Raw genomic sequence first — 13271 nt, 5'->3', positions numbered from 1 at the left:
ATGAACACCCTGCTTCTTTATCCAATGAACATGCTGGATGAATATGAAGAGGGTGGTGATAGTGGAGTCTCTCACCTCAAGCCTAGTCAAGTAAATGTTTTTTCAACTTGATGATTCCATAGTTAGCATACTGGTGGCAGGCAAAACTGCTAACACTTGACAACATTCCTTTAGGTCACACCCATTGAAGAATATCTCTCAGTATAAAAGCAATTCAATTTTTACATACACAAAAAGAAATACTGCTATCTAGGCATAAACATGTTTCATAAGTAGGAGATACTGCTTCTTGATCTCCAACTTTAATTTGATGGGGTGGAGTTAGGAGTACATAAACACATCTACATAAAGCCTGGCTTGTGCAAATAATAGCGATGTTAGATTTCAACACAGAAGTACCATACAATGTGTGTTAAGATGAGAAAAAGCTAGTGAACAAAGCCATCTTCCAAAATGTTTTTTAAATACATAGTTGTATGAGAAAGGTATACTCATTGGAGCACTGCCAAACTCTCAGAAGCTAGCCCTTAAAGAAAACTCAGGCTTTCCCCAACTCTCTAAGAAGCTATCATCTGTGAAGAGGTATAGTTTATCATCTTTATTTTTAAGGACCCTCTTCAAAAACTTCCTTTTGCATTGTTTCATTTTTGGAGGAGGAAAGGGTGTCACAGAAGCGTTCAATGTCTCTGTATCCATGGCTATCACTTCCAAAGAAGTTTCCTTGTCAATAGCAGCTGGTGGCAACACACATCATGGACTACCACATGGTGTCCTGTGGCACTATAGATGGTGGACTTCACCATGATTTCCAGCAGGTGATAGCAGCCATCAACCTGGTCTCCAGTGGCAGAATCAGACTCATCAACATGGTCTCTTTTGTCAGTATGGACCACAGACATCAAAATGGTATCTGTTTTCAGCAACATGGTCTCCAACATGATCCACAGAGATCAGGAACATCAACATGGACTGTGATGGATGTTTGAATCATGGACATTGGCATGGCCTTTATCATTACATTAATAATTAAATGTAGTAGTGGTACAGGCCTTTAATGTCAGCACTGAAGCACAGGCAGGTGCATCACTGAGCTTGAAGTTATCCTGATCTACAAAGCCAAATCCATAAACACCAGAGGTACATAGAAGCCTTGTCTAAAACAAACAACCCTCAAGACAAACAAAACAAAAACTATTAAGTAGAACAAAACAAGTGCTGTAATAGGGACAAAACTCTTTTGATGATGGTGCACTGCCTACTTGGCAACACGATGTGAGTGAAAAAGCATAGATAGGTATTGATTGTTACAGTACACCAGGCTACTATGAACTGATGAACACAAATCCCAGATTGTTAAGCCATAAAAATGGTTGCTAGACAGCAGCAGCAGAGCACTGTAACAGACATTTATAATTCTCATGCTCTTCATGCTTACTTTGTACTTCATGACTATAGTTTCTGTGGGATACTGAGACATTTGTTTGTTTGTCTGTTTGTTTGTGTTTTGAAAGATGGCCTCTCTATGTAGCCCTGGTTGTCCTACAACTAGCTATGTAGATCAGGCCGGTCTCAAACTCAGAGAACCACTTGCCTCTCCCTTCTCCACCTTCACAGAACTACGCCCACCCCGCAAGAGCTATATTTTATCCCGAATGAAAACTTGTTTTTGCGGAAGGGGCAGTTATTACTTTCTTCAGGCCCAGACTCTCCAAGTAGCTTCCCTGCTGGTACTGAAGAATACACTGGCATTTCAGCTTAAAATATACCCCCCCCCCAATTTTTCTTTTTTTAAGATTAAGGTGGTACAATTAACACTAACATGAATTCCCAGTTCCTGTGTGGTTTCACCAATATAAGATTCATTCTTACCATAGATTTTAGAAATCTCAGCTCTCAGCATATGATTTTCCTCTTTTCCTTAAGTACACATTTCTCAATTATATTCTTTTAAAAAATAATTGGCTTTAATTCTTAACCCATGAGCATTGCATATGCCCGCATGTAGTACCCAAGGAAATCAGAGAGGGTGTTGGCATCGTGTAGAAATGGAGGTAGAGATGTTGGTGAGTTACAACGTGGGTACTGGAAACTGAACCCAGGTTTTCTGAAAGTGCACCCAATACTCTTCACTGCTAAAGCATCTCTCCAGGCCCTCACCTATGCAGTTCACAACCATCTTTGACACACACAATTGCCACCATTACTTTCATGTTTTGAGACATTATTCAGTCTGATAACCCAGACACCCAGTAAAAGCCTTAGAGATAAAGCAACATATGTGGTATAGATATGATAGACAGACCAGAGTTAAGAGTTCAAGGATTTATTGTACTACTCACAAAGCATAATTTTAAAATTTAAAAACTGTTTATTTCTGGAATATCCATTTAAATATTTTCACACCATGGCTTTTCATGGATAACTGCAACTACCGAAAATGAAACAGTAGAAAAAGAATAACTACTATGTTATGCTGATGGTGCTTTCTACCAACTAGTTTATTACAAAGAGAAATGGCATTAATGGTCCAGATGCCTTCAGTTAACAAATCCTTAATTCTCTACAGCAATAATAGTTAAATCTCTGCACTAGGAGATCAAAAGCCCCTTTTCTTCTTCATTACTTGAAATGAGTTGAACTTGATGGGAGGAATAAATTATTTACAAGTTACCTGTGGCTAATATGCATAGATAGTAAAAGTGTCCATGAGAACAGACTGCAATCAGAGCATTTACTTCCTACTGTTATTTCCACAATAGCTCATGGGCTGAACTAAAGGGTTAGACTTAGCCAAAGTATAAAGTTATATAAAGACAATACGTACTACTAAGAAAGCCAGAGTCATCTGCTATGTCAAAGCAACACTTCCAAAAAATTTCTGACATACACACACACCCATTTATAATGGAGAAGCAAATTTCCCAAGGATTCTTATTTCATTCAATTTCTAGTTTCACATGCTCAACCATTCATTCACATATTCAACCATTTATAGTTATGTATAGGCCATGCAGCCTGAAGACAATCCAATTAATCTTACAAGTGACATGCAGAAGGAAAGAAACAACAATAACAACAACAAAACAACAACAACAACAACAACAAAAACCAGATGTGGCATTAAGATTTACAAAGTTACTGAAACTTTTTAACAAGTAAAATGCATCCTTCCTTAGCTACAGCAGAATGAGGAATAAAGGGGTTTACATATGTTCCAATTCTAAACCTATCAATCAAACCCATGTTATTCCTTTGGGAGCTTATTTACATGCATATTTATCAGCCTCACATGCTAATTCCCTGCTGTTTTATGCCTGCAAGGCATGTTTATGAGTCATAATTGTTGATCTCATTTGATGTATTTTACTGAAGGAAGACATCATTTAGTTATGTGGCCTAATGTCAATGAGTTATGATGACCTGATCTCCTAAACCCAACCCACTCTTTTTTTTTTTTTTAATTAGGATGTATCACTCAGTGCACAGGAATAGTTCACTAGGCAAAAGTAGACGTATTATCTATAAGAACTTCAGCTAATCATTTCCTTTTTGACGCCCCCTTACTCTGCTATGTTCAATCTGAACTACAACTGAAAAGCCAACTCTGTTTTCCACCAGTCAATGGCTTCTCACATCTAGACTGCATCACTGTGTTCATAATCTGTCATCTTAATCTAACTCTGCAAATCTTCCACTTCATGCTGAACCATGTTCTCTCATTTTACCCTCCTACCCTAATCAAGACAAGGTGATCCCTTAATTAAAATACATGAAAAGCCAAGCAATCTGTCTCTCTCCCTCTCCCCTACCTCTCCCCTTCCACCCCTCCCTCTCTCTTTTTCTCATCCCCTCACTCCTCCTCTTCCTCCTCCTCATCCTCTTCTTACTCCTCCTCCTCCCTCTTTACCTTCTTCCCATTAAAACTCTTACTTCAGAAAGGGTGAACATGGTAAAGACCACTATTTCTGCAGCTATCCTATTCCTTTACAGTAATAATTACCGATTCAATGTGAACTACCTTCAATGTTTAAAAATTACTAGATGACAAGCATAGCAGATTTCAATGTAGCACAGATATCAAGTATGCAGTAAGACTTTGTTACTGAGAAACAAAATGTGCCATATCCTAAAGTATATTTCTACATATAAATCTAAATTGGTATTGCAACTAATCTTATAGTAATGGAGTAATGGATGCACAATTATAATGTACATGTAATAATACCACAAGGGTCTTGAACTAAAAGCTTCTACAATAATGAAATAAATTTGAATTAAATGTAAGAATGATGTTTGCAACTTTAATTTCTTTAAGGAAAATGGCTGTGTCTACTGCTTGACAATTCTGCATATGAATGAGTAGCTCATTGCTAACATGTAGAAATATGGTCAGGGAGAGGTGGCCCTGTTACTACAGTGACACCTACACAGCATCACTGCCTAAAATGTTAAGGGGGGGGGGGGGGAGGAAGAAGCAGCATAATGTACACACAGATTTGTAATAAGAGCAACATTGCCTTTTTAAATAAACTTATAAAAACATCCTATGTTTACAATGCATTTCAAAGTACTTTAATAAAAAGCTTAAACTCTAAGAATGCAATGAAATTGTTATTAATCTTCTGCTATTATACTCAAAGTTTAAAAAATAAGCTTTAAAATTAAGCTTAAAAATGACATTTTTTTAAATCCTTTTAAGAGTTTCTTGTATGAGAAACTTTATTGTACTTTATTTTCATCATTTCCTTTTCTCATTCCCCATGGCTTGGGTCTTGGAACCCTAACTAGAACTGTAAGAATAAAAGGCAGACAAACAGTAAAGTCTGGATTTGGGAGGCACAACACTTGTGTTCTGTTAATGATTCTGTTATCAGTGGAACAAATAAAGAGATTTAATCAATTATATTGTTCCTTGGGTCATAAAAAAACCCCAAGGAAATACTAATTTGTATCATTCTTGAATATAACAGTCTCTTTTCTTCTTTCTCTAAATATGGAGAGTAAATGTTAGTGTAAGAAATAATCCTGAAAAAAAAAAAAGTCTCTCAACTATGATTAAAGTTAATTGTCTCTAGTGGCCTGAAAAGGCCTGGTCCCAATAGACTCATGTTTTTGAATGCTTGGTCATAAAGAGCAGCACTATTAGGAATAGTGCCCTTATTGGAGTGGGTGTGGTCATGCTGGTGGAAAAGTGACCTTGTGTACAGGCTCTGAAGTCTAAAATGCTCAAGCTAAGACTAATATGACAGTTTCTTCCTGATATCTACAGAGCCAGTTGTAGAACTCTCAGCTATCTCTTTAGCACTATATTTGTCTTCACACTGACATACTTCCCACCATGAAAATTCTTTACCAGTTAACAGACAATTAAGAAAACATTTGGAGAAGTTGGATAAGTGTTTGTTCCTAGGCCTGAACTTGTTTGACTCTGCCAGCAAGATGGAAAAGTTGGCCCCTAACCTGGCGGGACTTAGATAACTATCTTGTTACAAGTTGTTCCTGAGATGGCTGGACTCATACAACTGTTTATAGTAGAAGCTGCTCAGTTATAGGAAAGTATCCAGCTTCCCCTAGGGCCTAGGACCTTAAATTTACTTTCTCCCTATGATTAAATGGAGTCTGAAAATGAGATGGTAGTACTTAGAATACTTTTCTTTTGTTTGTTCCCAACAGAATGAAATATAAAAATAAGATTAACTATGATACAATATAGCAAAGTTATAGAACAAAAGGATATATCATTTAAAGAAGAAAAATATAAAAGCTAACAAAATGCAAAGATGCATGATTTAAAATATCCTAATGGCAGACTCCCCTTCTCAGCAGAATATTCTCAAAGACCATAGAGGTGTGTCTTCTAGCATTAAAGGGAGAGATCAACATGAGTTTTTATACCCAGCTAAACAGCACTGCCATAATAAAGCCATTTAAAACCCGAAAAGAGAGAGAGAGAGAGAGAGAGAGAGAGAGAGAGAGAGAGAGAGAGAGAGAGAGAGAGAAAGAGAATAAGGAATGAATCCTAACTGTAAGCCAGGCCCAATTAAATGTTTTTATTTATATGAGTTGCCATAACCATAGTGTCTCTTCACAGCCACAGATATCCTTTACAATAAGAGTGGCCAAATCTTGCCTTTCTCCCTTCAAGGAAAGAGCGGAAGTCTCAGGAATACACCTGAGAAGCAGTACTAAATATCCTACTTCAGAGACTATTAAAACAAATTGTTTAATGGCATTTCTTAAACAAAAAATGAAGTCATTCTACATATAATTATTAAACACTAAACTACATTTTGGGGGGAATGTATATCTTCTGTGAGTTAAAAAATGTTTACTGGGGGCCTATAGAATGGTTCAAGCAGATAAAAATGTTAGCCCCACAAACCTGATGACCAGAGTTCAATCCCTGAAACCTATGTAACAGAGGAAGGAAAGAAGCAATTCTAGAAAATTGTCTCCTAACCCCCATATACACACTGAGGCGTGCCTACTATCCTTAACTCACCCTCTCCAATATTAATGAGTGAAAATTTAAATTGTAGACATGCACCAAAAAAAAAAAATTACTCAAAAAAATCTTGATCAAAACTTCACATTTTATTTAAAAATTCTGTCACTCAAACTTGACCATGAATCTAAATGAAAAAGATAAAACCACAAAATATTTAGAATACACAATATCTGTATGGTTTAGGAGCAGTGAACACTTTTTTTTGTCAAAGGTATTAGAGACAATACCAAAGGCACAATACAGAAAACGAAAAATGTAGTATGTTCAAAATAAAATACAGGTTTTCTACAAAAACCAAACCAAACCAAACCCCTTTGTTTGAAAAAAGAAATAAGAGACTGGACAAATCATACCACCTCTCCTTCTATTTACAAACACTCAAATGGCTTCCCAATGGAACCAAATCTAAACTACATCCTTTAAACTGTAAAGTCCAACAGGGAAAGCTTTGAAATCCCTCCCCTGGCATTATCTGAGGCTGTACTATCCACTACTACATGACACACAATTGCTAGGAAGTTCTGTTTTTCTGGATGAGTCAGATTCTGCACTGGCAATTGCTGTCCCTGAGTTTTTACCTGATGGGCTCCCTCATCCAATGGTCCTTACCTTTATTTCAATAACACTGAAGTGGGTTGTTAGCATGCTGCTATATTTAAAACCTCCTTACTGTTCTTAGCACTATGTTGGTCTTGGGTACCCAGTGTTTGCCAAGGTCTCTTATTCTTTACCCACTAGACATACCAAACTGAGAATCATATGTGGCAAATGAAAGGCACTCAAAACACATTCAAATCAAGTGAACAAATTGCTAATGTCATGTCAATTTATATTTATGTTTATAAAAATCTGCCATTTCCTTTGGAATTTTGCTGCTGTCTTTCACTGATACATCTTCAAGATTTAATCAACTACTAAGGTTACACCTGTGACTGAGTTATCTATGATAATATTTTAATTATATTTTAAATATGTATGCACGTATGTATGTATGAATGTATGTATGTATATATATATGTATATATCTTTTTGTTTGTTTACTTTTTTGCTTTTTTGCAATTTTAATGATTTATTTTTTCTTTATTTGATATTTTCTTTATTTACATTTCAAATGTTATCCCCTTTCCTCCTTTCTCCTTCCCAAAAACCTCCACTCCCATCCCCCATCCCCTTGCTCACCAACCCACTCACTCCCACTTCCCTGTCCTGGCATTCCCCTACAATGAGGCATTGAGCCTACACAGAACCAAAGGCCATTCCTCCCCCCACCCCCCGCCTTTTTTTTGAGACAGGGCTTCTCTGTATAGCCCTGGCTGTCCTAGAACTCACTTTGTAGACCAGGCTGGTCTCGAACTCAGAAATCCGCCTGCCTCTGCCTCCTGAGTGCTGGGAGTGCCCAGCTCACTCCTCCCATTTTTGACCAACAGGGCATCCTCTGCTACATATGCAGCTGGAGCCATGGATCCCTCTTTGGTTGGTGGTTTAGTCCCTGGGAGCTCTAGGAGTACTAGTTGGTTCATATTGTTGTTCTGAGGGGGCTGCAAACCCCTTCAGCTCCTGTGGCCTTTCTCATTGGGGACCCTGTGCTCAGTCCAATGGTTGGCTGAGAGCATCCACCTCTGTGTTTGTCAGGCACTGGCAGAGCCTCTCAGGAGACAGTTATATCAGGCTACTGTCAGCAAGTACTTGTTGGCATCCACAATAGTGTATGGGTTTGGTAACTGTATAAGGGATGGATCCCCAAGTGGGGCAGTCAGAACACTCCTTCATTGCTAGTGGGATTGCAAGCTGGTATAACCACTCTGGAAATCATTCTGGCAGTTCCTCAGAAAATTGGATATAGTACAACCTGAGGACCCAGATATACCACACCTGGGCATATACCAAGAAGATGCTCCAATATGTAATAAGGACACATGCTCCACTATGTTCACAGCAGCCTTATTTATAATAGCCAGAAGCTGGAAAGAACCCAGATGTCCCTCAACAGAGGAATGGATAGAGAAAATGTAGTACATTTACACAATGGAGTACTACTCAGCATTTAAAAACAATGAATTCATGAAATTCTTAGGCAAATGGATAGAACTAGAAAATATAATCCTGAATGAGGTAACCCAATCACAAAAGAATACACATGGTATGCACTCACTGATAAGTGAATATTAGCCCAGAAGCTCAGAATACCCAAGATACAGTTCACAAACCTCAGAAAGCTCAAGAAGGAAGACAAGAGTATGGATTCATCGGTCCTTCTTAGAAGAGGGAACAAAATACCCATGGGAGGAGATATAGAGACAAAGTGTGGAGTAGAGATTGAAGGAAAGGCTTTTTTACTTTTAAAGGCAATATCACACTTCATCACCCTGGTTGTCCTGGCTGTATTATTTATCTACCTATTTATCAGCAGACAAACATTTAGGTTTCCATATATATATATGGACTACTAACTTCTTTGTTCTATTTGTTTAAAGATGACTTGGTCTATTGGTGTGTGTGTGTGTGTGTGTGTGTGTGTGTGTGTGTGTGTGTATGTGTGTGTGTGTGTGTGTGCATGTGCATATATGCAAGTTCCATAGAAATTTTATAAATAGTTTACTAGTTCTAATTTCTATTTTAACAAGGAGTAAATAGAATTTGTAGACTACACAGAGGCAAGATGGAAATTCCAATAGTATTGATCTTGAAATCCATATTAAAAATACTATTTTCACTATTTTCTGCCTCCTTACATTTCATTCACGTACAATTTCATAGTTTTGATCGGCTTGGTCTTCATATCTTTACTAATATTTATACCTAGATTTATTTGTACATGTAGTCATTTAAATGCAGATTTTTTATGTTTAGTTAAATTACTTGTATATTAAGATGTTACTGGTTTTTGCATGCTGATTCTGTAACATACAACTTTGCTAACTTTACATATTTGTTCACAGGGTTTGTTTTAAAGCATGTAAAGTTTCTGGTGATTTCTAGATGTAAGAATACATTATTTACTTTTCTGTTTCTGTGACAAAACACTACAATCTCTAAGTTAGAGACTAAAGAATTCATTTGGCTTATTGTTCTACCGGGTTGAGAGACCAACATGGCAGGGAGGCATAGCAACAAGGAGCAACCTGGCAGCAGGAGCTGGAAGCTGACAGGTCCTATAGCCCAATCACAAGGCTCAGAGGGCAAACTGGAGGTGGTGGTTAGCTTTAAACTCATTCGCCTGCCCACAGTGATTACATCTTCAAGCAAGGCCATGCCATACTTTCTAAGAATACCCCAACAGTACCAACTAGGGACTAAATGCTCAAATATATGAGTCTACGGTAGACATTCATATTTAAACCACTATTAAAAACCAACACACAAACAAACAACAACAAAAAATATGCTACCTATAAACAAGAATAATGTGGTTTCATCATTTTTAATTGTCAAGACTGAAAGGGAATAAAATGCTCTCCCTGCCTGGATGGTATGAATGGGTCTTCCAATAGTAAAATAAAGTGGTAAAGAGGCATCCTTCTCTTGTTGCACAAGGCACATGAGACCTTCCCGACACTGCAATGCTAAACTGTCATCTGCAAAGTTCATTTTCAAGAAATGTACAAGCAAGTTATAAAAAATAATCTTTCCTCAAAATAATAGTGTTTTAAGTTTATAATTTTGTATTGGGCTAATTTTGTACCGATCTTGTAGTCATTAGCCTGTTAGATCTTAGTTTCAATTTTTTCCTCATTGACTATTGGATTTAACCATTGGGTTTTGTGTGCATTTGTTTGAGATAGAGTGTCTCTACATAGCCCTAGCTGTCCTGGAACTAACTATGTAGACCAGGCCTGCCTTAAAGCAACAGAGATCCACCTGTCTCCTCTTCCCAAATGCTGGAATTAAAGGCATGACCCACCACAGACAGCCTATTTGGTGATTATAAATAGCCATAATTATACTGATGTTGTGTTCATTTCTATTAATTTGTTGTTTTTCTCATGAAAGGAAGAAGCATTTTACTAACCTCCTTTATGCATTTTTTTTGAGATAATCATGAACATTGTCCTTAATTCTGAGTATCACATTTACTTATTTCCATATGTTGAACCATCCCTAGGATAAGGCAGTTAATCACGACAAGGCAGTTAATCAGGCAGAAAATGTTTTAATGTAATATTGGATTGAGTTTGCTAAGATACTTGAACTTATTATAATCATGAAAGACTAGCTTTAAAAAGTTAACTATTTAAAGTAATTACTCTAAAGTTAAATAATATATTACTAATATATACATATATACTATATATATATTAAGAGTAAATTATTAAGCACTATTCTCAGAATTATAAAGGTATGAGTAAATGAAAAAACAACTATTCTCTATAAAAAAAACTTTTTTTTTTTTGCTTTTTCTTTTGCTATCAAAGTAGTATTAGCAGTAGCAGTAGTGATAGAGTAAGTCCTGGTGAATCTATTACTTTTTGAACAATTTAAAAATTATTGGGTTTTTTGGTCAGGCCTTCTGGAGACAGGGTTTCCCTGTGTAGTCCTGGCTGACCTGGAACTCACTCAGAGCATGCAGACCACACTGGCCTGGAATTCAGAGAACTACCTGCCTCTGGGGACGCACCAACACCATCTATCTTTATCACTGAGGTTATTATTTTTGTTTTTTTAATGTTTAAGATAGGACCAGTAGTGAAGCCATTTGATCCTTGGATCAATTATGTGTTTCTGATTTAATCTTAACACTGGTTATTGGTCTGTACAGGTGTTCTATCACAACATTACTTTTTGGACCCTTCTACCGATAGATAATTGGTGGGATTATGACAATACATTTACTCATTTTTTTAATTAATTTTTTTACACTCCATATTTTATTCCTCCGCCCGTCCCATATCCCGCACCTCTTCCCCACCCCCTTGTCTCTATGCAGATGTCCCCATACCCCACCCCACCTTACCTCTAAACTCCCTGGGGCCTCCAGTCTCTTAAGGGTTAGATGCATCATCTCTGAATGACCACAGACCCAGCAGTTCTCTACTGTATATGTGGTGGGGGCCTCATATCATCATGGTTTTCACAGTGTATGTCAAAATACTCTGTACTACCTGTTCATCATTTCTCAAATTTATTATACTTTGTAGAGCAGGCTGATGTCAAAGTAGCAGAGATCTGCCTGCTTCTGAATTCAGAGTGCTGGGAGTAAAGGCATGCTGTTCCTCCCCTCATTCAATTACTTTTAATTAAATATAATAATTTTTACTGCTACCATATTAGGAAACACTGGGAATAAAATTATTGTGAAATTGTTTAGTGACAGTTTAGTGGACATAAGGATTTCCAACAAAATAAGGCAGCTGTGACAGGTGCCAACAGTTAAGCCTCAGCAGAAAACCTCAGCTAATTTTGTTCTTGTGAAATGCTGCTACTATCAGAGAATTTACTGGTAAATGGCTCACTAGACGATGGACTTCTGCCTCAGCCATTCCCCTACCTGGGAGTCAGACATGTTGTTGATGTAGCCATGGATCTAGTCATGAGGGGAGAACTGGATGACGACTTATTTTGCCATGAATAACAATAAACTTATATCATTTTCTTTTCTTAACTGGAAAAATTTGCTATGGAACCAAAGATAAATTCTATATTATGGACTGATAACATGGAATAATAGTTTTTGTATACGACAAACATGAATTGGCTAGCACAGATCTTTGAAGTCACTAAGCTCATTTTAAAGCCATTTTGCAAACATCTATAAATTGAAAGTGTAAAACAATTTAAAAGTATACTTAAAGGAACATTCTATGGCAACAAAATACTAAAATTTCCAAAGTTATCTTTAAAAGTAGTATATAATCTGAATTTTAAAAGCCCTTTCCCTTTATTTCTCTCCTAGAAGATAAAACAGAAAATATTTTATAGATTAATGTCTCAAATTGTACCAGAAATCTTTTCTAAAACAATATATATAATTAGAACTCTGAGGAAGGAGAAGACAGCTCAGGAGGTAAGAGTAGTTTCTGCGTAGGCAGGAAACCCTGAGTTCACACCCTCAGCTTCCACATCCAGAACTATGGAAGGCTATGAAAGGCACTGAGCACCTACAACCACATAGATGGAGACAGACAGAGTCCAGAAGCTCACAAGATTGACCTCAACTGTGGGCTCCAGGTTCAGTGACAGAGGTCGGCTGAGAGACTAAGGTAGAGGGTAACAAAGAGAGGAACCCAAAGAACTTCTCTGGCCTCCGAATGCAGGTGCATGGGCACACCCATCTGCATATATGTACACACAATTCATTCAAAAAGCACAGGAACAAATGAGAATTTTCACAATAATAGTTTTAAAATTAGCAATCCAAATCTTCCTAAGACTGAAAAAAAATATGCTAAAGTATTTTAATTGTGTTTTTTGGAAATTGATTTTTTTTCTCACTTAAGATACAAAGTAAGTGACCTTGAAATATATACTTCCTATGAAAGCTGGAAAGGGTTTGATTTTGTATAAAAATCTTCAAACCCTACACATGAGTAACACATTTAAGAATGTGATCACACTCATTAAAGGAAATGTTAAAATGTTCCTCATACAGATTTCTTTAAAGCATATAAAATAATAATTAAAAATTGAAGTGACTAATAACAAAGAATTAGTAAACACAGAGATAGTTGTTAGCAAAAAAAAAAAAAAAAAAAGTGGAGTGGGAAAAGAACAAATTAAAAGAGACCTGTAACATCTGTGTATCAATTTACCAAGTACTGTTACAAAC

The 13271-nt window shown here is 36.9% G+C and overlaps 1 protein-coding gene across 1 annotated transcript in view; it reads right to left on the bottom strand.

The window, feature by feature from the left end:
- The window catches only part of Tbc1d5 (TBC1 domain family member 5), a 462126-nt gene that overhangs the window by 284591 nt on the left and 164264 nt on the right, over nucleotides 1–13271 (bottom strand). The gene's annotated exons all lie outside the window — the stretch shown is intronic.

The sequence above is a fragment of the Mus caroli genome, unplaced genomic scaffold (assembly GCF_978045245.1).
Source record: "Mus caroli unplaced genomic scaffold, Mus_caroli_1 scaffold_18, whole genome shotgun sequence".
Lineage (NCBI taxonomy): Eukaryota > Metazoa > Chordata > Mammalia > Rodentia > Muridae > Mus > Mus caroli.
Note: the sequence above shows the minus strand (reverse complement) of the source record. Positions and strands in the feature narration are given on the sequence as shown.